Here is a 27,909-nt window from a genome sequence, read left to right on the forward strand (position 1 = left end):
TGCCCCACTCTCTCTCTATGCCCCACTCTCTCTCTATGCCCCACTTTCTCTCTGTGCCCCACTCTCTCTCTCTATGCCCCACTCTCTCTCTCTCTCTCTCTCTATGCCCCACTCTCTCTCTCTATGCCCCACTCTCTCTCTCTATGCCCCACTCTCTCTCTCTATGCCCCACTCTCTCTCTATGCCCCACTCTCTCTCTATGCCCCACTCTCTCTCTCTCTATGCCCCACTCTCTCTCCCCACTCTCTCTCTATGCCACACACTCTCTCTCTCTATGCCCCACTCTCTCTCTATGCCCCACTCTCTCTCTATGCCCCACTCTCGCTCTCTCTATGCCCCACTCTCTCTCTCTCTATGCCCCACTCTCTCTCTCTATGCCCCACTCTCTCTCTGTGCCCCACTCTCTCTCTATGCCCCACTCTCTCTCTCTATGCCCCACTCTCTCTCTCTCTATGCCCCACTCTCTCTCTCTCTATGCCCCACTCTCTCTCTATGACCCACTCTCTCTCTCTCTATGCCCCACTCCCTCTCTCTATGCCCCACTCTCTCTCTATGCCCCACTCTCTCTCTCTCCATGCCCCACTCTCTCTCTATGCCCCACTCTCTCTCTCTCTATGCCCCACTCTCTCTCTCTCCATGCCCCACTCTCTCTCTATGCCACACACTCTCTCTCTCTATGCCCCACTCTCTCTCTATGCCCCACTCTCTCTCTATGCCCCACTCTCTCTCTCTCTATGCCCCACTCTCTCTCTCTATGCCCCACTCTCTCTCTGTGCCCCACTCTCTCTCTATGCCCCACTCTCTCTCTCTATGCCCCACTCTCTCTCTCTCTATGCCCCACTCTCTCTCTCTCTATGCCCCACTCTCTCTCTATGACCCACTCTCTCTCTCTATGCCACACACTCTCTCTCTCTATGCCACACACTCTCTCTTTGCCCCACTCTCTCTCTCTATGCCTCACTCTCTCTCCATGCCTCACTCTCTCTCCATGCCCCACTCTCTCTCTATGCCCCACTCTCTCTCTATGCCCCACTCTCTCTCTCTATGCCCCACTCTCTCTCTCTATGACCCACTCTCTCTCTCTCTATGCCCCACTCCCTCTCTCTATGCCCCACTCTCTCTCTATGCCCCACTCTCTCTCTATGCCCCACTCTCTCTCTCTCTATGCCCCACTCTCTCTCTCTCTCTCTATGCCCCACTCTCTCTCTCTCTCTATGCCCCACTCTCTTTCTCTCTGTGCCCCTCTCTCTCTATGCCCCACTCTCTCTCTCTGTGCCCCACTCTCTCTCTCTCTATGCCACACTCTCTCTCTATGCCACACTCTCTCCATCTCTATGCCACACACTCTCTCTCTCTATGCCACTCTCTCTCTCTTTGCCCCACTCTCTCTCTATGCCCCACTCTCTCTCCATGCCCCACTCTCTCTATGCCCCACTCTCTCTCTATGCCCCACTCTCTCTCTATGCCCCACTCTCTCTCTATGCCCCACTCTCTCTCTCTCTATGCCCCACTCTCTCTCTCTATGCCCCACTCTCTCTCTCTATGCCCCACTCTCTCTCTCTATGCCCCACTCTCTCTCTCTCTATGCCCCACTCTCTCTCTCTATGCCCCACTCTCTCTCTCTGTGCCACACACTCTCTCTCTGTGCCACACACTCTCTCTCTATGCCACACTCTCTCTCTCTATGCCACACACTCTCTCTCTCTATGCCACACACTCTCTCTTTGCCCCACTCTCTCTCTCTATGCCTCACTCTCTCTCCATGCCTCACTCTCTCTCCATGCCCCACTCTCTCTCTATGCCCCACTCTCTCTCTATGCCCCACTCTCTCTCTCTATGCCCCACTCTCTCTCTCTATGCCCCACTCTCTCTCTCTATGCCCCACTCTCTATGTCCCTCTCTCTATGCCCCACTCTCTCTCTCTCTATGCCCCACTCTCTCTCTATGCCCCACTCTCTCTCTCTATGCCCCACTCTCTCTCTATGCCCCACTCTCTCTCTCTCTATGCCCCACTCTCTCTCTATGCCCCACTCTCTCTCTCTATGCCCCACTCTCTCGCTATGCCCCACTCTCTCTCTCTCTATGCCCCACTCTCTCTCTCTCTATGCCCCACTCTCTCTCTCTCTATGCCCCACTCTCTCTCTCTATGCCCCACTCTCTCTCTGTGCCCCACTCTCTCTCTCTCTATGCCCCACTCTCTCTCTATGCCCCACACTCTCTATGCCCCACTCTCTCTCTCTCTCTATGCCCCACTCTCTCTCTATGCCCCACTCTCTCTCTATGCCCCACTCTCTCTCTCTATGCTCCACTCTCTCTCTATGCCCCACTCTCTCTCTCTCTGTGCCCCACTCTCTCTCTATGCCCCACTCTCTCTCTCTCTGTGCCCCACTCTCTCTCTATGCCCCACTCTCTCTCTCTATGCCCCACTCTCTCTCTCTCTCTCTATGCCCCCCTCTCTCTCTATGCCCCCCTCTCTCTCTCTCTATGCCCCACTCTCTCTCTATGCCCCACTCTCTCTCTCTATGCCCCACTCTCTCTCTCTATGCCCCACTCTCTCTCTATGCCCCACTCTCTCTCTCTCTATGCCCCACTCTCTCTCTCTCTATGCCCCACTCTCTCTCTATGCCCCACTCTCTCTCTCTCTCTATGCCCCACTCTCTCTCTATGCCCCACTCTCTCTATGCCCTACTCTCTCTCTATGCCCCACTCTCTCTCTATGCCCCACTCTCTCTCTCTCTATGCCCCACTCTCTCCCTCTCTATGCCCCACTCTCTCTCTCTCTATGCCCCACTCTCTCTCTCTATGCCCCACTCTCTCTCTATGCCCCACTCTCTCTCTCTCTATGCCCCACTCTCTCTCTATGCCCCACTCTCTCTCTCTCTATGCCCCACTCTCTCTCTATGCCCCACTCTCTCTCTATGCCCCACTCTCTCTCTCTATGCCCCACTCTCTCTCTATGCCCCACTCTCTCTCTCTCTATGCCCCACTCTCTCTCTATGCCCCACACTCTCTATGCCCCACTCTCTCTCTCTCTCTATGCCCCACTCTCTCTCTATGCCCCACTCTCTCTCTATGCCCCACTCTCTCTCTATGCCCCACTCTCTCTCTCTATGCTCCACTCTCTCTCTATGCCCCACTCTCTCTCTCTATGCCCCACTCTCTCTCTCTCTGTGCCCCACTCTCTCTCTATGCCCCACTCTCTCTCTCTATGCCCCACTCTCTCTCTCTCTCTATGCCCCCCTCTCTCTCTATGCCCCCCTCTCTCTCTCTCTATGCCCCACTCTCTCTCTCTATGCCCCACTCTCTCTCTCTATGCCCCACTCTCTCTCTCTATGCCCCACTCTCTCTCTATGCCCCACTCTCTCTCTATGCCCCACTCTCTCTCTCTCTATGCCCCACTCTCTCTCTCTCTATGCCCCACTCTCTCTCTCTATGCCCCACTCTCTCTCTATGCCCCACTCTCTCTCTCTCTATGCCCCACTCTCTCTATGCCCCACTCTCTCTCTCTCTCTATGCCCCACTCTCTCTATGCCCCACTCTCTCTCTATGCCCCACTCTCTCTCTCTATGCTCCACTCTCTCTCTATGCCCCACTCTCTCTCTCTCTGTGCCCCACTCTCTCTCTATGCCCCACTCTCTCTCTCTATGCCCCACTCTCTCTCTCTATGCCCCACTCTCTCTCTCTCTCTCTCTATGCCCCCCTCTCTCTCTATGCCCCCCTCTCTCTCTCTCTATGCCCCACTCTCTCTCTATGCCCCACTCTCTCTCTCTATGCTCCACTCTCTCTCTATGCCCCACTCTCTCTCTCTCTGTGCCCCACTCTCTCTCTATGCCCCACTCTCTCTCTCTCTGTGCCCCACTCTCTCTCTATGCCCCACTCTCTCTCTCTATGCCCCACTCTCTCTCTCTCTCTCTATGCCCCCCTCTCTCTCTATGCCCCCCTCTCTCTCTCTCTATGCCCCACTCTCTCTCTATGCCCCACTCTCTCTCTCTATGCCCCACTCTCTATGCCCCACTCTCTCTCTCTCTATGCCCCACTCTCTCTCTCTCTATGCCCCACTCTCTCTCTATGCCCCACTCTCTCTCTCTCTCTATGCCCCACTCTCTCTCTATGCCCCACTCTCTCTATGCCTTACTCTCTCTCTATGCCCCACTCTCTCTCTCTCTATGCCCCACTCTCTCTCTCTCTATGCCCCACTCTCTCTCTCTCTATGCCCCACTCTCTCTCTCTCTATGCCCCACTCTCTCTCTCTATGCCCCACTCTCTCTCTCTATGCCCCACTCTCTCTCTCTCTATGCCCCACTCTTACTCTATGCCCCACACTCTCTATGCCCCACTCTCTCTCTCTCTCTATGCCCCACTCTCTCTCTATGCCCCACTCTCTCTCTATGCCCCACTCTCTCTCTCTATGCTCCACTCTCTCTCTCTATGCCCCACTCTCTCTCTCTCTCTGTGCCCCACTCTCTCTCTATGCCCCACTCTCTCTCTCTATGCCCCACTCTCTCTCTCTCTCTATGCCCCCCTCTCTCTCTATGCCCCCCTCTCTCTCTCTCTATGCCCCACTCTCTCTCTCTATGCCCCACTCTCTCTCTCTATGCCCCACTCTCTCTCTCTATGCCCCACTCTCTCTCTATGCCCCACTCTCTCTCTATGCCCCACTCTCTCTCTCTCTATGCCCCACTCTCTCTCTCTCTATGCCCCACTCTCTCTCTCTATGCCCCACTCTCTCTCTATGCCCCACTCTCTCTCTCTCTATATCCCACTCTCTCTCTATGCCCCACACTCTCTATGCCCCACTCTCTCTCTCTATGCCCCACTCTCTCTATGCCCCACTCTCTCTCTATGCCCCACTCTCTCTCTCTATGCTCCACTCTCTCTCTATGCCCCACTCTCTCTCTCTATGCCCCACTCTCTCTCTCTCTGTGCCCCACTCTCTCTCTATGCCCCACTCTCTCTCTCTATGCCCCACTCTCTCTCTCTCTCTATGCCCCCCTCTCTCTCTATGCCCCCCTCTCTCTCTCTCTATGCCCCACTCTCTCTCTATGCCCCACTCTCTCTCTCTATGCCCCACTCTCTCTCTCAATGCCCCACTCTCTCTCTATGCCCCACTCTCTCTCTCTCTATGCCCCACTCTCTCTCTATGCCCCACTCTCTCTCTCTCTCTATGCCCCACTCTCTCTCTATGCCCCACTCTCTCTATGCCCCACTCTCTCTCTATGCCCCACTCTCTCTCTCTATGCCCCACTCTCTCTCTCTCTCTGTGCCCCACTCTCTCTCTATGCCCTACTCTCTCTCTATGCCCCACTCTCTCTCTCTCTCTCTATGCCCCACTCTCTCTCTATGCCCCACTCTCTCTCTCTCTCTATGCCCCACTCTCTCTCTATGCCCCACTCTCTCTATGCCCTACTCTCTCTCTATGCCCCACTCTCTCTCTATGCCCCACTCTCTCTCTCTCTATGCCCCACTCTCTCTCTCTCTATGCCCCACTCTCTCTCTCTCTATGCCCCACTCTCTCTCTCTATGCCCCACTCTCTCTCTATGCCCCACTCTCTCTCTCTCTATGCCCCACTCTCTCTCTATGCCCCACTCTCTCTCTCTCTATGCCCCACTCTCTCTCTCTCTATGCCCCACTCTCTCTCTATGCCCCACTCTCTCTCTCTATGCCCCACTCTCTCTCTATGCCCCACTCTCTCTCTCTCTATGCCCCACTCTCTCTCTATGCCCCACACTCTCTATGCCCCACTCTCTCTCTCTCTCTATGCCCCACTCTCTCTCTATGCCCCACTCTCTCTCTATGCCCCACTCTCTCTCTATGCCCCACTCTCTCTCTCTATGCTCCACTCTCTCTCTATGCCCCACTCTCTCTCTCTATGCCCCACTCTCTCTCTCTCTGTGCCCCACTCTCTCTCTATGCCCCACTCTCTCTCTCTCTCTATGCCCCCCTCTCTCTCTATGCCCCCCTCTCTCTCTCTCTATGCCCCACTCTCTCTCTATGCCCCACTCTCTCTCTCTATGCCCCACTCTCTCTCTCTATGCCCCACTCTCTCTCTATGCCCCACTCTCTCTCTATGCCCCACTCTCTCTCTCTCTATTCCCCACTCTCTCTCTCTCTATGCCCCACTCTCTCTCTATGCCCCACTCTCTCTCTCTCTATGCCCCACACTCTCTATGCCCCACTCTCTCTCTCTCTCTATGCCCCACTCTCTCTATGCCCCACTCTCTCTCTATGCCCCACTCTCTCTCTCTATGCTCCACTCTCTCTCTATGCCCCACTCTCTCTATGCCCCACTCTCTCTCTCTCTGTGCCCCACTCTCTCTCTATGCCCCACTCTCTCTCTCTATGCCCCACTCTCTCTCTCTATGCCCCACTCTCTCTCTCTCTCTCTCTATGCCCCTCTCTCTCTCTATGCCCCCCTCTCTCTCTCTCTATGCCCCACTCTCTCTCTATGCCCCACTCTCTCTCTATGCCCCACTCTCTCTCTCTATGCTCCACTCTCTCTCTATGCCCCACTCTCTCTCTCTCTGTGCCCCACTCTCTCTCTATGCCCCACTCTCTCTCTCTCTGTGCCCCACTCTCTCTCTATGCCCCACTCTCTCTCTCTATGCCCCACTCTCTCTCTCTCTCTATGCCCCCCTCTCTCTCTCTATGCCCCACTCTCTCTCTATGCCCCACTCTCTCTCTCTATGCCCCACTCTCTATGCCCCACTCTCTCTCTCTCTATGCCCCACTCTCTCTCTCTCTATGCCCCACTCTCTCTCTATGCCCCACTCTCTCTCTCTCTCTATGCCCCACTCTCTCTCTATGCCCCACTCTCTCTATGCCTTACTCTCTCTCTATGCCCCACTCTCTCTCTCTCTATGCCCCACTCTCTCTCTCTCTATGCCCCACTCTCTCTCTCTATGCCCCACTCTCTCTCTATGCCCCACTCTCTCTCTCTCTATGCCCCACTCTTTCTCTATGCCCCACACTCTCTATGCCCCACTCTCTCTCTCTCTCTATGCCCCACTCTCTCTCTATGCCCCACTCTCTCTCTATGCCCCACTCTCTCTCTCTATGCTCCACTCTCTCTCTCTATGCCCCACTCTCTCTCTCTCTCTGTGCCCCACTCTCTCTCTATGCCCCACTCTCTCTCTCTATGCCCCACTCTCTCTCTCTCTCTATGCCCCCCTCTCTCTCTATGCCCCCCTCTCTCTCTCTCTATGCCCCACTCTCTCTCTCTATGCCCCACTCTCTCTCTCTATGCCCCACTCTCTCTCTCTATGCCCCACTCTCTCTCTATGCCCCACTCTCTCTCTATGCCCCACTCTCTCTCTCTCTATGCCCCACTCTCTCTCTCTCTATGCCCCACTCTCTCTCTCTATGCCCCACTCTCTCTCTATGCCCCACTCTCTCTCTCTCTATGCCCCACTCTCTCTCTATGCCCCACACTCTCTATGCCCCACTCTCTCTCTCTCTCTATGCCCCACTCTCTCTATGCCCCACTCTCTCTCTATGCCCCACTCTCTCTCTCTATGCTCCACTCTCTCTCTATGCCCCACTCTCTCTCTCTATGCCCCACTCTCTCTCTCTCTGTGCCCCACTCTCTCTCTATGCCCCACTCTCTCTCTCTATGCCCCACTCTCTCTCTCTCTCTATGCCCCCCTCTCTCTCTATGCCCGCCTCTCTCTCTCTCTATGCCCCACTCTCTCTCTATGCCCCACTCTCTCTCTCTATGCCCCACTCTCTCTCTCTATGCCCCACTCTCTCTCTATGCCCCACTCTCTCTCTCTCTATGCCCCACTCTCTCTCTATGCCCCACTCTCTCTCTCTCTCTATGCCCCACTCTCTCTCTATGCCCCACTCTCTCTATGCCCCACTCTCTCTCTATGCCCCACTCTCTCTCTCTATGCCCCACTCTCTCTCTCTCTCTGTGCCCCACTCTCTCTCTATGCCCTACTCTCTCTCTATGCCCCACTCTCTCTCTCTCTCTCTGTGCCCCACTCTCTCTCTATGCCCCACTCTCTCTCTCTATGCCCCACTCTCTCTCTCTCTCTATGCCCCACTCTCTCTCTCTATGCCCCACTCTCTCTCTCTCTCTGTGCCCCACTTTCTCTCTATGCCCCACTCTCTCTCTCTCTGTGCCCCACTCTCTCTCTATGCCCCACTCTCTCTCTCTATGCCCCACTCTCTCTCTCTCTATGCCCCACTCTCTCTATCTGTGCCCCACTCTCTCTATGCCCCACTCTCTCTCTATGCCCCACTCTCTCTCTCTCTATGCCCCACTCTCTCTCTCTCTGTGCCCCACTCACTCTCTATGCCCCACTCTCTCTCTATGCCCCACTCTCTCTCTCTCTATGCCCCACTCTCTCTCTCTCTATGCCCCACTCTCTCTCTCTATGCCCCACTCTCTCTCTCTCTATGCCCCACTCTCTCTCTCTCTATGCCCCCCTCTCTCTCTCTCTATGCCCCACTCTCTCTCTCCACTCTCTCTCTCTCTGTGCCCCACTCTCTCTCTCTCTATGCCCCACTCTCTCTCTCTCTCTCTGTGCCCCACTCTCTCTCTCTCTGTGCCCCACTCTCTCTCTCTCTATGCCCCACTCTCTCTCTCTCTGTGCCCCACTCTCTCTCTCTCTATGCCCCACTCTCTCTCTCTCTCTCTGTGCCCCACTCTCTCTCTCACCTCTCTCCATATCAGAAGACCACAAAATGTTTGTGTTGATAACCAGAGCGATATTCTAGGTAAAAGACCTGGAGATAAACCAAAAAGCCCCAGTAGCAGCTCCAGACTCAAGCACCAGCTCCACATTGATCGGAGACCATCACCACTTCTGACATCCTCAAACATCGCACTGAGCATGTGCGGCCAGATCCAGCTCGCATGTGTAAAAGGGGCGGAGACCACGGCACGTAAAAGGGGCGGAGTCCACAACACGCAAAAGGGGCGGAGTCAACGGCACGCATGCGCAAAAATGGGCGGTTTCCACGACGCGCAAAAGGGGCGGAGTACACGGCACGAATGCGCAAAAAGGGGCGGAGCCTTCATTGCACAATTGCAGAAGGACTCAAAAATGTTTGTGCACATAATCACTCCGGGAGGATAGGGGCACTGGGCTAGGATGGAGAGAGAGAGAGAGATAGAGAAACCCTGGTACCCAACAAACTGGTAAACTGCCCAGGTATGACCAGTCCACAAAAAACAGAGCACTTCCAATCTGACCAATTACTGTCCCATCAGTCTACTTCCAACTTCAGCAAAGTGATGGATGGTGTCGTCGACAGTGCTATCAAGCGGCACTTACTCACCAATAACCTGCTCACCGAGGCTTAGTCTGGGTTCTGCCAGGACCACTCGGCTCCAGACCTCATTACAGCCTTGGTCCAAACATGGACAAAATAACTGAATTCCAGAGGTGAGGTGAGAGGGACTGCCCTTGACATCAAGGCAGCATTTGACCAAGTGTGACATCAAGGAGCCCGAGTAAAACTGAAGTCAGTGGGAATCAGGGGGAAAACTCTCCACTGGCTGGAGTCATACCCAGCACAAAGGAAGATGGTTGTGGTTGTTGGAGGCCAATCATCTCAGCCCCAGGACATCGCTGCAGGAGTTCCTCAGGGCAGTGTCCTAGGCCCAACCATCTTCAGCTGCTTCATCAATGACCTTCCCCCCATCATAAGGTCAGAAGGGGGGATGTTCGCTGATGACTGCACAGTGTTCAGTGCCATTCCTCAGATAATGGAGCAGTCCATGCCCACATGCAGCAAAACCTGGACAACATTCAGGCTTGGGCTGATAAGTGACAAGTAACATTCACGCCACACAAGTGCAAGGCAATGACCATCTCCAACAAGCGAGTCTAAGCACTTCCCCTTGACATTCAACGGCATTATCATCGCTGAATCCCCCACCATCAACATCCTGAGGGTCACCATTGACCAGAAACTCAACTGCACCAGCTACGTAAATACTGTGGCTACAAGAGCAGGTCAGAGGCTGGGTATTCTGTAGCAAGTGTCTCACCTCCTGACTCCCCAAAGCCTTTCCACCATCTACAAGGCACAATTCAGGAGTGAGATGGAACACTCTCCACTTGCCTGGATGAGTGCAGCTCCAATAACACTCAAGAAGCTCGACACCATCCAGGACAAAGCAGCCCGCTTGATTGGCCACCCATCCATTATAATCCACTACACTTCAGTACCCATCCCAGATACAGCACTGAACTCTACTACCCGACACAAGTGGGTCTCAAACATTTTTGGTTGAAGGGCCCATTTTCAAATGGATTAGTAATCACAGAACCCCCCATCTAAATTAGTAATCACAGAACCCCCCATCTAAATCATATATAATAAGAACATAATAAATAGGAGTGGGCTCCACCATTTAATACGATCATGGCTGATCTGATCAGGGACTCAGGTCCACTTCCCTGCCCGCTCCCCATAACCCCTTATTCCCTAATACTCATAATATTATATGAACACCGATTGGGTTGTGTGTGGGGAGGCACTGGGACAGAAAGGAGAGAATGAGAGCTGCAAATAAGTCTCACCAAGCAGCAGAAAGAAAGAAATACAGAAACAGCAGAGAACAACAAGAAACACAGACACGAGAGAGATTCAAAGCACAAACTCGACAAGGACACATCTTTTGCAACTGACAAATGAATAAACCTCCAAGAATGTATTTTATTTCAAAACGGTACTGGCTACAGGAATTCAGGAGTGTGCAGACTCACTTTGATTTCACAATAAATGTTTGCATCAATGCAGAAAGGAGGTGGTGATGAACTGGTGCCCGTTGTTTCGCTGCCTTGGGAAGTGATGTATGATCATTGTTCTGTTGCACATGTCAATCAGGTTGTGAGGTTTCACAGATGGTTATATCTCCCCTTTCACTTCGCGGGACTCGGCGATATTCCTGAGGAAGTGTTTGGATCAGATTACCAATGACAGTCGTTTGCCGTCACACATCCCAGCACGCATTTGGTGTTGTCCAGTATCTGCTATCAGCAAACCATTCCAAGTGCCCACTATATATTTGCCGAGAGCTACCGTGTTTAAAGTGCGGTCGGAGCTCCAAGTGCTGGGTTCAATACACCAATCGAGCAATCTTTGCTGTACTTTAGTTGCAGGAGTGTGTCAACCTGCAGGAAATGCAAGCTGACAATCCTCCGGACGAGTCCGAGTCAAAATTGCTCTTTGGATAAATGCCCTGCTCGGTAAGCACTTTCACAGCAGTTCGCAGACCCTCTGGCAAGTCTCCACGGACCCCCCAGGGGTCCCTGGGTCCCAGTTTGACAACCATTGCCCACAGAGACAGCACCAAAGTCGACATCACTGAGTTGCTGCAGGGATTGACAGTTCTGAGGAAAAGCGTGTTTGAAGACCAGGCCCTCAAATCTACCACCAAGCTCATGGTCTACAGAGCTGTAGTAATACCCGCCCTCCTGCATGGATCTGAGGCATAGACAATGTACAGAAGACACCTCAAGTCGCTGGAGATATATCACCAACAATGTTTCCGCAAGATGCTGCAAATCCCCTGGGAGGACAGACGCACCAACATCAGTGTCCTCGACCAGGCCAACATCCCCAGCATTGAAGCACTGACCACACCCGATCAGCTTCGCTGGGTAGGCCACATAGTTCGCATGCCAGACACGAGACTCCCTAAGCAAATGCTTTGTGTGGAGCTTCTTCATGGCAAATGAGCCAAAGGTGGACAGTGGAAGAGTTACAAGGACACCCTCAAAGCCTCCCTGGTAAAGTGCGACATCGCCACTGACACGTGGGAGACCCTAGCCGAAGACTGCCCAAGGTGGAGAAAGTGCATCCGGGAGGGCGCTGAGCAACTCGAATCTCGTTGCCGAGAGCATGCAGAAAACAAGCGCAGGCAGCGGAAGGAGCGTGCGGCAAACCAGTCCCACCCTCCCTTTCCTTCAACCACTGTCTATCCCACCTGTGACAGAGACTGTAATTCCCATATTGGACTATTCAGTCACCTGAGAACTCACTTTTAGAGTGGAAGCAAGTCTTCCTCGATTCCGAGGGACTGCCTATGATGATGATGACTTTCGCTGATCCTAAGCGATAAACACGTCGATCATGTTCTGCACCAGCCATTCGGTATTATTTCTTACATTACCCATCCCAGATACATCACTCAACTCTCCGATATGGCATTACCCATCCCAGATACATCACTGAAGTCAACAACATTGAATTAAGGCAGTGATTGTAGCATTGAAATGTTGCTTTGTTGAACCCACAAAGACTGATATTAATTATGTTATAAATTCGGCTGTCATTGGACAATGTTTGACAAATTTGCTGGAATTCTTTGAGGATGTAATGAACAGGGTGGATAAAGGGGAACCAGTGGATGTGGTGTATTTGGACTTCCAGAAGACATTTGACAAGGTGCCACATAAAAGGTTCCTGCACAAGATAAAAGTTCACGGGGTCGGGGATAATATATTAGCATGGATAGAGGATTGGCCAACTAACAGAGAACAGAGAGTGGGGATAAATGGATTATTCTCGGGTTGGCAATCAGTAACCAGTGGGGTGCCGCAGGGATCAGTGCTGGGACACCAACTATTTACAATCTATATTAACGACTTGGAAGAAGGGACCGAGTGTAATGTAGCCAAGTTTGCTGACGATACAAAGATGGGAGGAAAAGCAATGTGTGAGGAGGATACAAAAAATCTGCAAAATTACATAGACAGGCTAAGTGAGTGGGTAAAAATTTTTCAGATGAGAGTATAATGTTGGAAAGTGTGAGGTCACTTTGGCAGAAAAAAATCAAAGAGCAAGTTATTATTTAAATGGAGAAAGATGGCAAAGTGCCGCAGCACAGTGGGAACTGGGGGTACTTGTGCATGAAACACAAAAGGTTAGTATGCAGGTACAGCAAGTGATCAGGAAGGCCAATGGTATCTTGGCCTTTATTGCAAAGGGGATGGAGTATAAAAGCAGAGAAGTCTTGTTGCAGTTATACAGGGTATTGGTGAGGCCACACCTGGCGTACTGCATGCAGTTTTGGTTTCCATATTTACGAAAGGATATACTTGCTTTGGAGGCAGTTCAGAGAAGGTTCACTCGGTTGATTCCGGAGATGAGGGGGTTGACTTATGAGGAAAGGTTGAGTAGGTTGGGCCACTACTCATTGGAATTCAGAAGAATGAGAGGTGATCTTATCGAAACGTATAAGATTATGAGGGGGCTTGACAAGGTGGATGCAGAGAGGATGTTTCCACTGATAGGGGAGACTAGAACTAGAGGGCATAATCTTAGAATAAGGGGCCACCCATTTAAAACTGAGATGAGGAGAAATTTCTTCTCAGAGGGTTATAAATCTGTGGAATTCGCTGCCTCAAAGAGCTGTGGAAGCTGGGACATTGAATACATTTAAGACAGAAATAGACAGTTTCTTAAACGATAAGGGAATAAGGGGTTACGGAGAGCAGGCGGGGAAGTGGAGCTGAGTCCATGATCGGATCAGCCATGCTCGTATTAAATGGCGGAGCAGGCTTGAGGAGTCATATAGCCTACTCCTGCTCCTATTTCTTATATTGTTATATAATATAACAGTTAAAAATGATGCTTACAACTGCGGAGCACGGTCCAGAATGCAGGGTGATCAAGCCTAAGCTCTGGGAGGACCAGAGGGACTATTTTCATGCCTCTTGCTCCTGGTTGTGTCAGCTGTGGCTCAGTGGGCAGCACTCTCCACCTCTGAGTCATAAGGTTGTGGGTTCAAGTCCCACTCCGGGAGCTTGAGCACAAAAATCGAGGCTGACACTCCAGTGCAGTGCTGAGGGAGTGCTGCACTGCCGGAGATGCCGTCTTTCAGAGGAGACGGTAAACCGAGGCCCCGTCTGCTCTCTCGGGTGGATGTAAAAGATCCCATGGCACTATTCCAAAGAAGGGCAGGGAAGTTCTCCCCAGAGTCCTGGCCAATATTTATCCCTCAATCAACATAACAAAAAACAGATTATCTGGTCATTATCACATTGCTGTTGTGCAAATTTTCCCACATTATAACAGTGACTACACTCCAAAACTACTTCATTGGCCATGAAGCGCTTTGAGATTTCGGTGGTTGTGAAAGGCGCTATATAAATGCAAGTCTTTCTTTCTTCTTTTTTTCTTCGTGTTGCTGGTCGATAGTTCTTCGCACTTGGGGGGTCAGCTACTTCACTTGCGTCCTTTTGTTCTTCTAAAGCTGATGGCTGTGTTTATTTGCAACACAAGTGGGTTGGACCAGATTTCTGATTGGTCCCTTGGAGGATAAGACACACACAACAGTTTGTCTCGAATGTGCAATTTCATCCCGCCTGCTGTCGAGTAGTTTGCAATGTGCAATTTGATCCAGTCTTGTCAGGCAGCCTACGGAAAGTGGAGCTGTAGTTGGCTTTGTGAAGATTCTCTCTTATCTAGTGTTCTGCAATTGTAATTATAGTTGTTCTTGCCTGGTAAAATAAAAGACTTTATACTCTAATTAATGGGTTAGTTATTCTTTGGAGTATTCGATATTTTTTCCTTTTGGAATGATAAAAATTCTTTAATTCAGAATGAAAAGACCAAGGGAGATGTCATTCACCTCAAGTGTATGTAGGAAGGGATTCACTAATTTTTCCGGTTGGAAAAACGTTATCCACGGCTAACAGAGGGGGAAAATGTGAGCCTTCTTCCCATTTGGATCACATTCTCGCCCTCATCCCCAGCTTGAAACCTGGATCATATTCTTTCCTATCCCAACTGTTCTCACTGTGCTCTAAACAGCCCCCCCGCCCACCGAGCTACTGACCTTCGCTCCGCCCTCCAATCCCCTGTCCTATTCCCCCCTCCGATCCCCTGTCCTCTCCCCCCACCGATCCCCTGTCCTATTCCCCCCTCCAATCCCCTGTCCTATTCCCCCCTCCGATCCCTGTCCTCTCCCCCTCCGATCCCCTGTCCTATTCCCCCCTCCGATCCCCTGTCCTCTCCCCCTCTGATCCCCTGTCCTATTCCCCCCTCCGACTCCCTGTCCTCTCCCTCCTAGGATCCCCTGTCCTATCCCCCCTCCGATCCCCTGTCCTCTCCCCCTCTGATCCCCTGTCCTATTCCCCCCTCCGACTCCCTGTCCTCTCCCCCCTCCGATCCCCTGTCCTATCCCCCCTCTGATCCCCTGTCCTATTCCCCCTCCGATCCCCTGTCCTATTCCCCCCTCCGATCCCCTGTCCTCTCCCCCTCCGATCCCCTGTCCTCTCCCCCTCCGATCCCCTGTCATCTCCCCCTCCGATCCCCTGTCCTCTCCCCCTCCGATCCCCTGTCCTCTCCCCCTCCGATCCCCTGTCCTCTCCCCCTCCGATCCCCTGTCCTATTCCCCCTCCGATCCCGTATCCTATTCCCCCCTCCGATCCCCTGTCCTCTCCCCCTCCGATCCCGTATCCTATTCCCCCCTCCGATCCCCTGTCCCCTCCCCCCTCCGATCCCCTGTCCTCTCCCCCCTCCGATCCCCTGTCCTCTCCCCCTCCGATCCCGTATCCTATTCCACCCTCCGATCCCCTGTCCTCTCCCCGCTCCGATCCCCTGTCCTCTCCCCCCTCCGATCCCCTGTCCTCTCCCCCTCCGATCCCCTGTCCTATTCCCCCTCTGATCCCCTGTCCTCTCCCCTCCGATCCCTGTCCTCTCCCCGCTCCGATCCCCTGTCCTCTCCCCCCTCCGATCCCCTGTCCTATTCCCCCTCCGATCCCCTGTCCTCTCCCCTCCGATCCCTGTCCTCTCCCCCTCCGATCCCCTGTCCTCTCCCCTCCGATCCCTGTCCTCTCCCCCTCCGATCCCCTGTCCTATTCCCCCCTCCGATCCCCTGTCCTCTCCCCCCTCCGATCCCCTGTCCTCTTCCCCCTCCGATCCCCTGTCCTCTCCCCCTCCGATCCCCTGTCCTCTCCCCCCTCCGATCCCCTGTCCTCTCCCCCCTCCGATCCCCTGTCCTCTCCCCCCTCCGATCCCCTGTCCTCTCCCCCCTCCGATCCCCTGTCCTATTCCCCTCCGATCCCCTATCCTCTCCCTCCTCCGATCCGCTGTCCTATTCCCCCTCCGATCCCCTGTCCTATTCCCCCCTCCGATCCCCTGTCCTCTCCCCCTCCGATCCCCTGTCCTATTCCCTCCTCCGATCCGCTGTCCTATTCCCCCTCCGATCCCCTGTCCTATTCCCCCCTCCGATCCCCTGTCCTCTCCCCCCTCCGATCCCGTGTACTCTCCCCCCTCCGATCCCCTGTCCTCTCCCCCTCCGATCCCCTGTCCTCTCCCCCTCCGATCCCCTGTCCTCTCCCCCCTCCGATCCCCTGTCCTCTCCCCCCTCCGATCCCCTGTCCTCTCCCCCCTCCGATCCCCTGTCCTCTCCCCCTCCGATCCCCTGTCCTCTCCCCCTCCGATCCCCTGTCCTCTCCCCCTCCGATCCCCTGTCCTCTCCCCCTCCGATCCCCTGTCCTCTCCCCCCTCCGATCCCCTGTCCTCTCCCCCCTCCGATCCCCTGTCCTCTCCCCCCTCCGATCCCCTGTCCTCTCCCCGCTCCGATCCGCTGTCCTATTCCACCCTCTGATCCCCTGTCCTCTCCCCCCTCCGATCCCCTGTCCTCTCCCCCCTCCGATCCCCTGTCCTCTCCCCCTCCGATCCCCTGTCCTATTCCCCCCTCCGATCCGCTGTCCTATTCCCCCTCCGATCCCCTGTCCTCTCCCCCCTCCGATCCCCTGTCCTCACCCACTCCGATCCCCTGTCCTCTCCCCCTCCGATCCCCTGTCCTCTCCCCCCTCCGATCCCCTGTCCTCTCCCCCCTCCGATCCCCTGTCCTATTCCCCCTCCGATCCCCTATCCTCTCCCCCCTCCGATCCCCTGTCCTCTCCCCCCTCCGATCCCCTGTCCTCTCCCCCTCCGATCCCCTATCCTCTCCCCCTCCGATCCCCTATCCTCTCCCCCTCCGATCCTCTGTTCTCTCCCCCCTCCGATCCCCTGTCCTCTCCCCCTCCGATCCCCTATCCTCTCCCCCTCCGATCCCCTGTCCTCTCCCCCCTCCGATCCCCTGTCCTCTCCCCCCTCCGATCCCCTATCCTCTCCCCCTCCGATCCCATGTTCTCTCCCCCCTCCGATCCCCTATCCTCTCCCCCTCCGATCCCCTGTCCTATTCCCCCTCCGATCCCCTGTCCTCTCCCCCCTCCGATCCCCTGTCCTCTCCCCCCTCCGATCCCCTGTCCTCTCCCCCTCCGATCCCCTGTCCTCTCCCCCTCCGATCCCCTGTCCTCTCCCCCCTCCGATCCCCTGTCCTCTCCCCCCTCCGATCCCCTGTCCAATCCCCCCTCCGATCCCCTGTCCTCTCCCCCTCCGATCCCCTGTCCTATTCCCCCTCCGATCCCCTGTCCTCTCCCCCTCCGATCCCCTGTCCTCTCCCCCCTCCGATCCCCTGTCCTCTCCCCCTCCGATCCCCTGTCCTCTCCCCCCTCCGATCCCCTGTCCTCTCCCCCCTCCGATCACCTGTCCTCTCCCCCCTCCGATCCCCTGTCCTCCCCCCCTCCGATCCCCTGTCCTCTCCCCCTCCGATCCCCTGTCCTCTCCCCCTCCGATCCCCTGTCCTCCCCCCCTCCGATCCCCTGTCCTCTCCCCCTCCGATCCCCTGTCCTCCCCCCCTCCGATCCCCTGTCCTCTCCCCCTCCGATCCCCTGTCCTATTCCCCCTCCGATCCCCTGTCCTCTCCCCCCTCCGATCACCTGTCCTCTCCCCCCTCCGATCCCCTGTCCTCCCCCCCTCCGATCCCCTGTCCTCTCCCCCTCCGATCCCCTGTCCTCTCCCCCCTCCGATCCCCTGTCCTCTCCCCCCTCCGATCCCCTGTCCTCTCCCCCTCCGATCCCTTGGCCTCACCCCGCTCCGATCCCCTGTCCTCTCCCCCCTCCGATCCCCTGTCCTCTCCCCCCTCCGGTCCCCTGTCCTCTCCCCCTCCGATCCCCTGTCCTCTCCCCCCTCCGATCCCCTGTCCTCTCCCCCCTCCGATCCCCTGTGCTCTCCCCCTCCGATCCCCTGTCCTCTCCCCCCTCCGATCCCCTGTCCTCTCCCCCCTCCGATCCCCTGTCCTCTCCCCCTCCGATCCCCTGTCCTCTCCCCCCTCCGATCCCCTGTCCTCTCCCCCTCCGATCCCCTGTCCTCTCCCCCCTCCGATCCCCTGTCCTCTCCCCCCTCCGATCCCCTGTCCTCTCCCCCTCCGATCCCCTGTCCTCTCCCCCCTCCGATCCCCTGTCCAATCCCCTCTCCGATCCCCTGTCCTCTCCCCCTCCGATCCCCTGTCCTCTCCCCCCTCCGATCCCCTGTCCAATCCCCCCTCCGATCCCCTGTCCTCTCCATCTCCGATCCCCTGTGCTCTCCCCCTCCGATCCCCTGTCCTCTCCCCCTCCGATCCCCTGTGCTCTCCCCCTCCGATCCCCTGTCCTCTCCCCCTCCGATCCCCTGTCCTCTCCCCCTCCGATCCCCTGTCCTCTCCCCCTCCGATCCCCTGTCCTCTGCCCCCTCCGATCCCCTGTCCTCTCCCCCTCCGATCCCCTGTCCCCTCCCCCTCCGATCCCCTGTCCTATTCCCCCCTCCGATCCCCTGTCCTCTCCCCCTCCGATCCCCTGTCCCCTCCCCCTCCGATCCCCTGTCCTATTCCCCCCTCCAATCCCCTGTCCTCTCCCCCCTCCGATCCCCTGTCCTCTCCCCCTCCGATCCCCTGTCCTATTCCCCCCTCCGATCCCCTATCCTCCATCCCTCCGATCCCCTGTCCCCTCCCCCCTCCGATGCCCTGTCCTCTCCCCCCTCCGATCACCTGTCCTCTCCCCCCTCCGATCCCCTGTCCAATCCCCCCTCCGATCCCCTGTCCTCTCCCCCTCCGATCCCCTGTCCTCTCCCCCTCCGATCCCCTGTCCTCTCCCCCCTCCGATCCCCTGTCCTCTCCCCCCTTCGATCCCCTGTCCTCTCCCCCCTCCGATCCCCTGTCCAATCCCCCCTCCGATCCCCTGTCCTCTCCCCCTCCGATCCCCTGTCCTCTCCCCCCTCCGATCCCCTGTCCTCTCCCCCTCCGACCCCCTGTCCTCTCCCCCCTCCGATCCCCTGTCCTCTCCCCCCTCATATCCCCTGTCCTCTCCCCCTCCGATCCCCTGTCCTCTCCCCCCTCCGATCCCCTGTCCTATTCCCCCCTCCGATCCCCTGTCCTCTCCCCCCTTCGATCCCCTGTCCTCTCCCCCCTTCGATTCCCTGTCCTCTCCCCCTCCGATCCCCTGTCCTCTCCCCCCTCCGATCCCCTGTCCTCTCCCCCCTCCGATCCCCTGTCCTCTCCCCCCTCCGATCCCCTGTCCTCTCCCCCCTCCGATCCCCTGTCCTCTCCCCCCTCCGATCCCCTGTCCTCTCCCCCCTCCGATCCCCTGTCCTCTCCCCCTCCGATCCCCTGTCCTCTCCCCCTCCGATCCCCTGTCCTCTCCCCCTCCGATCCCCTGTCCAATCCCCCCTCCGATCCCCTATCCTCCATCCCTCCGATCCCCTATCCTCTCCCCCCTCCGATCCCCTGTCCTCTCCCCCCTCCGATCCCCTATCCTCCATCCCTCCGATCCCCTGTCCACTGCATTATTAAAGATGTGGTAACAGGGCACTTATAAAATCATAACATGCTTCGGCAAAGTCAGTATGATTTTATGAAACATAAATCGTGATTGACAAATTTATTAATATTTTGTGATGCTGTAACTAGCTGGGTAGATAAAGGGGAACTAGTTTATGCAGTATATTTAGATTTCCAAAAGGCATTCGATAAGGTGGCACATAAAAGGTTGTTAAGCAAGGTAAGGGCTCATGGTGTTGGTGGTAATGTATTAGGATGGACAGAGGATTGGTTAACGGACAGAAAACAGAGATTTGGAATAAACGGGTCATTTTCAGATTGGCAGGCTGTAACTAATGGGGTGCCGCAAGGATCATTGCTGGGGCTTCAGCTATTTACAATCTATATTGATGACCTAGATGAAGGGACTGAGTGCAATGTATCTAAGTTTGCTGACGATACAAAGCTAGGTGGGACAGTAAGCTGTGAGGAGGAGACAAAAGGCCTGTAAAGGGATATCGACGCGTTAAGTGAGTGGGATATAAGGTGGTATATGGAGTATAATGTGAGGAAAAGTGAGGTTAGTCACATAAAGCATCCTAAAGATCCAGCTGGCACAGGAATTACAGGCTTCGGCTCGTAGCTGTCCATTCTAAATAGAAACTTAAAATAATCTCCTTGGATGTTAGGTGGTTATTTATATAATTGCTGTGAACTAGGTCTAAACAACACTGTGATTTTAATATTCGCTCCTCAAAGCAAAGAACACAAAAACTAACTTATTTACTCAAGCTTAACAAGAACCACTGAGATACTAAGTAGAAAGAACGTAAATATTAGATACTTAACTTAGAATCCTCGGGCATGTGGCTCCATTCCTTACTTTGATTTCGCCATGAGAAACTGCCTCACTCCACTCTACCAAATTCCTACTATGGCCGAATTCGGAGCTTCCACTCTGTTTGCGATCCAAACCGATTGCAATTTAAACAGCTCTTTCTCCAAGCTCTGTGCTCAAACTCTTCACTAAACTCTACTGTACTCCATTACCCATCCCATATACAACACTAAACTCTCCGATACTGCATTACCCATCCCATATACAACACTAAACTCTCCGATACTCCATTACCCATCCCAGATACAACACTAAACTCTCCGATACTGCATTACCCATCCCAGATACAACACTAAACTCTCCGATACTCCATTACCCATCCCAGATACAACACTAAACTCTCCGATACTCCATTACCCATCCCAGATACAACACTAAACTCTCCGATACTCCATTACCCATCCCAGATACATCACTAAACTCTCCGATACTCCATTACCCATCCCAAATACAACACTAAACTCTCCGATACTCCATTACCCATCCCAGATACATCACTAAACTCTCCGATACTGCATTACCCATCCCAGATACATTACTAAACTCTCCGATACTGCATTACCCATCCCAGATACATCACTAAACTCTCCGATACTCCATTACCCATCCCAGATACATCACTAAACTCTCCGATACTCCATTACCCATCCCAGATACATCACTAAACTCTCCGATACTGCATTACCCATCGCAGATACATCACTAAACTCTCCGATACTGCATTACCCATCCCAGATACATTACTAAACTCTCCGATACTCCATTACCCATCCCAGATACATTACTAAACTCTCCGATACTGCATTACCCATCCCAGATACATTACTAAACTCTCCGATACTCCATTACCCATCCCAGATACATCACTAAACTCTCCGATACTGCATTACCCATCCCAGATACAACACTAAACTCTCCGATACTGCATTACCCATCACAGGTACATCACTAAACTCTCCGATACTCCATTACCTATCCCAGGTACATCATTAAACTCTCCGATACTGCATTACCCATCCCAGATACAACACTAAACTCTCCGATACTCCATTACCCATCCCAGATACAACACTAAACTCTCCGATACTGCATTACCCATCCCAGGTACATCACTAAACGCTCCGATACTGCATTACCCATCCCAGATACATCACTAAACTCTCCGATACTGCATTACCCATCCCAGATACAACACTAAACTCTCCGATACTGCATTACCCATCACAGGTACATCACTAAACTCTCCGATACTCCATTACCTATCCCAGGTACATCATTAAACTCTCCGATACTGCCTTACCCATCCCAGATACATCACTAAACTCTCCGATACTGCATTACCCATCCCAGATACATCAATAAACTCTCCGATACTGCATTACCCATCCCAGAAAAAATCACTAAACTCCCCGATACTGCATTACGCATCCCAGATACATCACTAAACTCTGCGATAAAGCGTTACCCATCCCAGATACATCACTAAACTCTCCGATACTGCATTACCCATCCCAGAAAAAATCACTAAACTCCCCGATACTGCATTACCCATCCCAGATACATCACTAAACTCTGCGATAAAGCGTTACCCATCCCAGATACATCACTAAACTCTCCGATACTGCCTTACCCATCCCAGATACATCACTAAACGCTCCGATACTGCCTTACCCATCCCAGATACATCACTAAACTCTCCGATACTCCATTACCCATCCCAGGTATGTCACTAAACTCTACCATACTGCCTTACCCATCCCAGATACATCACTAAACTCTACCATACTGCCTTACCCATCCCAGATACATCACTAAACTCTCCGATACTGCATTACCCATCACAGGTACATCACTAAACTCTCCGATACTCCATTACCTATCCCAGGTACATCACTAAACTCTCCGATACTGCATTACTCATCCCAGGTACATCACTAAACTCTCCGATACTCCATTACCCATCCCAGGTATGTCACTAAACTCTACCATACTCCATTACCTATCCCAGATACATTACTAAACTCTCCGATACTGCATTACCCATCCCAGATACATCACTAAACTCTCCGATACTGCATTACCTATCCCAGATACATCACTAAACTCTCCGATACTGCCTTACCCATCCCAGATACATCACTAAACTCTCCGATACTGCATTACCTATCCCAGATACATCACTAAACTCTCCGATACTCCATTACCCATCCCAGGTATGTCACTAAACTCTCCGATACTGCATTATCCATCCCAGGTACATCACTAAACTCTCCGATACTGCATTACCTATCCCAGATACATCACTAAACTCTCCGATACTCCATTACCCATCCCAGGTATGTCACTAAACTCTCCGATACTGCATTACCCATCCCAGATACATCACTAAACTCTCCGATACTGCATTACCCATCCCAGATACATCACTAAACTCTCTGATACTCCATTACCCATCCCAGGCATGTCACTAAACGCTCCGATACTGCATTACCCATCCCAGGTACATCACTAAACTCTCCGATACTGCATTACCCATCCCAGATACATCATTAAACTCTCCGATACTGCCTTACCCATCCCAGATACATCACTAAACTCTCCGATACTGCATTACCCATCCCAGATACATCAATAAACTCTCCGATACTGCATTACCCATCCCAGAAAAAATTACTAAACTCCCCGATACTGCATTACCCATCCCAGATACATCACTAAACTCTGCGATAAAGCGTTACCCATCCCAGATACATCACTAAACTCTCCGATACTGCCTTACCCATCCCAGATACATCACTAAACTCTCCGATACTCCATTACCCATCCCAGGTATGTCACTAAACTCTACCATACTGCCTTACCCATCCCAGATACATCACTAAACTCTCCGATACTGCCTTACCCATCCCAGATACATCACTAAACTCTCCGATACTCCATTACCCATCCCAGGTATGTCACTAAACTCTACCATACTGCCTTACCCATCCCAGATACATCACTAAACTCTCCGATACTGCATTACCCATCACAGGTACATCACTAAACTCTCCGATACTCCATTACCTATCCCAGGTACATCACTAAACTCTCCGATACTGCATTACTCATCCCAGGTACATCACTAAACTCTCCGATACTCCATTACCCATCCCAGGTATGTCACTAAACTCTACCATACTCCATTACCTATCCCAGATACATTACTAAACTCTCCGATACTGCCTTACCCATCCCAGATACATCACTAAACTCTCCGATACTGCATTACCTATCCCAGATACATCACTAAACTCTCCGATACTGCCTTACCCATCCCAGATACATCACTAAACTCTCCGATACTGCATTACCTATCCCAGATACATCACTAAACTCTCCGATACTCCATTACCCATCCCAGGTATGTCACTAAACTCTCCGATACTGCATTATCCATCCCAGGTACATCACTAAACTCTCCGATACTGCATTACCTATCCCAGATACATCACTAAACTCTCCGATACTCCATTACCCATCCCAGGTATGTCACTAAACTCTCCGATACTGCATTACCCATCCCAGATACATCACTAAACTCTCCGATACTGCATTACCCATCCCAGATACATCACTAAACTCTCTGATACTCCATTACCCATCCCAGGCATGTCACTAAACGCTCCGATACTGCATTACCCATCCCAGGTACATCACTAAACTCTCCGATACTGCATTACCCATCCCAGATACATCACTAAACTCTACCATATGCATTACCCATCTCAGACTGCTGTCTTTTCTCACTGCTGATCTGCCCCAGTTGAACAAGTGACCGTCCTGTGCACTGTGTACACAGAGAAGTTTGTGCAATTGTTTGGATTTGAATCACTGAATTGACAGAGGGCGATGTGCCACCTCCATAATAGGGACATGCTAAGCACAGAGTGTGTGTGTGATGGGTCCGCACCAATACTGTAAGGCCACAGCTTTCATTATATTGTCTAAAGTACTGCTTTCAAAATAACAATCTAGTCCTGGGGCTGCTTGACTGAACATTTCTGTTCTACCCATTTGAACATAATTGTTCTATAATACACAGGAGAAAGAGAAGCTCTTGTCAAGCTGTTTGTTCAAGTAAGTGTGAGTAATCTCAGTAATGATACAGCTCAATTATCTCATTGGAGGTTTATCATCACAATAAATAAGCATTCCTTTCGACGCCAGACAGACTTTCAGCTTCCAGCTCTGACAGGCGTCGTGGGTCCTTGCAGAAAATGGAGCCACTCAGGATTCTCTGGATCATTTATGTGGCGGAGCTGGTTTTTTACTGTATTCTTGCTGTTGTTGGAGTTTGTGGTGAGTCCTGATGATCAATGATCCACTCTCTCTGTCTCTGTTTACCTCTGTTCCTGTCTCTGTCCCTCCTGGACTCCGAGAACCTACTCCGGTCGCCCGGAGGTGTTTGCTGTACACGCACCGATCCAATGATTGGTGGGTCTGAATTTTCAGAGATGTCCTTAATCTGATATCTGTATTGAAGCTGCAAAGTGCTTTGAATCACTAACACAGGCTGTGCTGTCCAACTCTTTACATGGTGAGTGTCCAGGGTTGGTACTGAGGCTGACACCACATTACAAGTGTTCTTATCAGTGAGCTGCCCTTGTATGGTTATATTGGGGGCATGTGCAATATATGGTGCAGCAAAATATGTTTGTATTTTACCATTATAGTCCAGAGTTTTAATTCCTATGTGGGCGAGTTCCAGGCATTTTATTTCTGCTCTGCTGACTGACTTTCCTTCATCTCTGGGTATGTTTCACTGTGAGTCTCTGCTTGGCTCAGTGGTAGCACTGTGGGCACTGAACCACGAGGTCGTGGTGATGGCTTCAAGCTGCACTGCAGGGCTTCAGTGTACAATCTAGGCTGGCACTGAGGGAGTGCTGCATTGTCAGAGGTGCTCTCTTTCAGGTGAAGCAACACCTGCCTATTCAGGTTCAAAGCTGATTTCAGCACACCGGCCCAGTAATTGGGGTTTGCAATTATCCTGTGCACCCTGGTCTAGTGAGAGTAGTGTGAGCCCACTCTGGCATGTTACAGCTCGCTCACAGCTAAACCACGCGCATTGACACAATGGGACTTGCTTGTGATACCTCCCTTGTCCAATAGCCTGCCAACCCATACCGGCTAAGTCACTTAGTTGAACTGCTGGCACCTATGGAACTTTATCCCAGTGCCTTCAAGAGAGAAAAAGTCAAAGTGAAGTTAAATTAACAAGTAATTAGCACTAGGTTACATTACGTCAAATTTACAGCACAGAAACAGGCCAGTCAGCCCGACGTGCCGGTGTTTATGCTCCACACGAGGCTTCTTCCACCTTACTTCATCTCACCCCATCAACATAACCTTCTATTCATTTTTCCCTCAGGTTCACTTGAAATGCATCTGTGCTATTTGCCTCAACTACTTTATGTAATAGCAAATTCCACTTTCTAACCACTCTTTGGGTAAATAGGTTTCTCCAGAATTCCTTATTGGATTTATTAGCGGCTATCTTATATTTATGAGACCTAGTTTTGGACTCCCCTCTCTCCCCACAAGCAGAAGCATTTTCTCTACGTCTACCCGATCAAACCCTTTCATAATCTTGAAGATCTCTATCAGGTCACCTCTCAGTCGTCTCTTTTCTAGAGAAAAGTGCACCAGCTTGCTCAGTCTTTCCTGATATTTATATCCTTTCAGTTCTGGTATTGTTCCAATAAATCTTCTTTGCACCCTCTCTCCAGTGCCTCTATACCCTTTTTATAATATGGAGAGCAGAACTGTTCTCAATACTTCAAGTGTGGTCTAACCTGGGTTCTATACAAGTTTAACATAAGCTCTCTGCTTTTCAACTCTATCCCTCTCGAAATGAACCCCAGTGCTTAGTTTGCTTTTTTATGATCTTGTTAACCTGCATTGCTACTTTTAATGATTTGTGAATCTGTACCTCCAGATCCCTCTGTTCCTATACACCATTTAGACTCTTATTTTCCAAGGAGCATGTGGCCTCCTTATACCTCCTACTAAAATGTACCACCTCACACTTGTCTATATTGAAATTAATTTGCCAATCACACGCCCACTCTGCAAGTCCATTAATGCCCACCTGTATTTTGCCGCAGTCATCCTCTGTAATAATGATACACCCCAATTTGTGTCGTCTGCAAATTGTTTTAATTGTACTTGTGATTCCCGAGTCCAAATCAGTTCTGTAAATGGTGAACAACAGTGGTCCCAGCACCGATCCCTGTGGAACACCACTTCTCATCTTTTGCCAGTCTGAGTAAATACCTTTAACCCCTACTCTCTGTTGTGTAGCCAGCTTGCCATCCATTCTGCTACTTGTCTGCTCACTCCACATGCTCTGATATTAATCATGAGTCTACTATTTTGTACCTTATTGAAGGCCTTTTGAAAATCCAAATATATTATGTCTACTACATTACCCTTATCTACTCTTTCTGTTACTTCCTCAAAAAATTCAATAAGATTGGTCAAGCATTACCTTTTGAAATCCGTGTTGACTATTCTTTATTTTATTTTGGTTTTTAGATGTTTTTATGTTACGTCTTCGAGTAAAGATTTAATTATCTTTCTTACCACCAACATTAAGCTAATTGGTCTATAATTCCCTGGGCTTGTTCTATCTCCCTTTTTATACATAAGAACCACATTGGCTGTCCGCCAGTGCTCTGGCACTATTCCCTTTTCTAATAAATTTTATATCTATGTAATAGTGCCTCTGCTATCTCTTCCCTAGCTGTTTAAATATGCGTGGACGCAATCCATCCAGACCAAGGGTTTTATCCCCCTTAAGTTTGATTAGTTTATCAATGATCTCCCCCCTTTCTATCTTAACTGTTGATAATTTTTTCTCTTCTTCTAATGTCATGTCCACCTTGTTAGTTTCCCTAGTAAATATTGAGACCAAGTAATTATGCAATATTGCTACCATTTTGCTGTCATTACTTGTGAGTTTATCTTGTGTATCCCTGAGTGGCCCGTCTCTATCCTGATTTTCCTTTTGTTATTCCTGTCTATAGAATACTTTACTATTTGTTTTTATATTAACTGATAATTAAATTTCATAGTTCCTCTTTGCCTTCCTAATTTTTTTTTACTTCTTTCCTAACCTCTTCATGTTCCCTTTTGTCATCCTGGCCTTTGTTGTCTATGTACTTAGTGTATGCCTTTCCCTGCAGTTTCCATGTTGCTCTTATCTCTTTCTTCATCCACGGTGCCTCATTACTGGCTCGTTTGTTCTTGTTTTTTAGCAGTATATATTTCTTCTGAACTCTATTGATCACCTTTTAAAATATTTCCCACTGCTGTTTTATCAATATTTTTCTGGTATATATTCCCGAGTTTCATTCCCTCAAAATTAACTTTTTTCCAATGAAT

The sequence above is a fragment of the Pristiophorus japonicus genome, chromosome X, assembly GCF_044704955.1.
Source record: "Pristiophorus japonicus isolate sPriJap1 chromosome X, sPriJap1.hap1, whole genome shotgun sequence".
Taxonomy (NCBI): Eukaryota; Metazoa; Chordata; class Chondrichthyes; family Pristiophoridae; genus Pristiophorus; species Pristiophorus japonicus.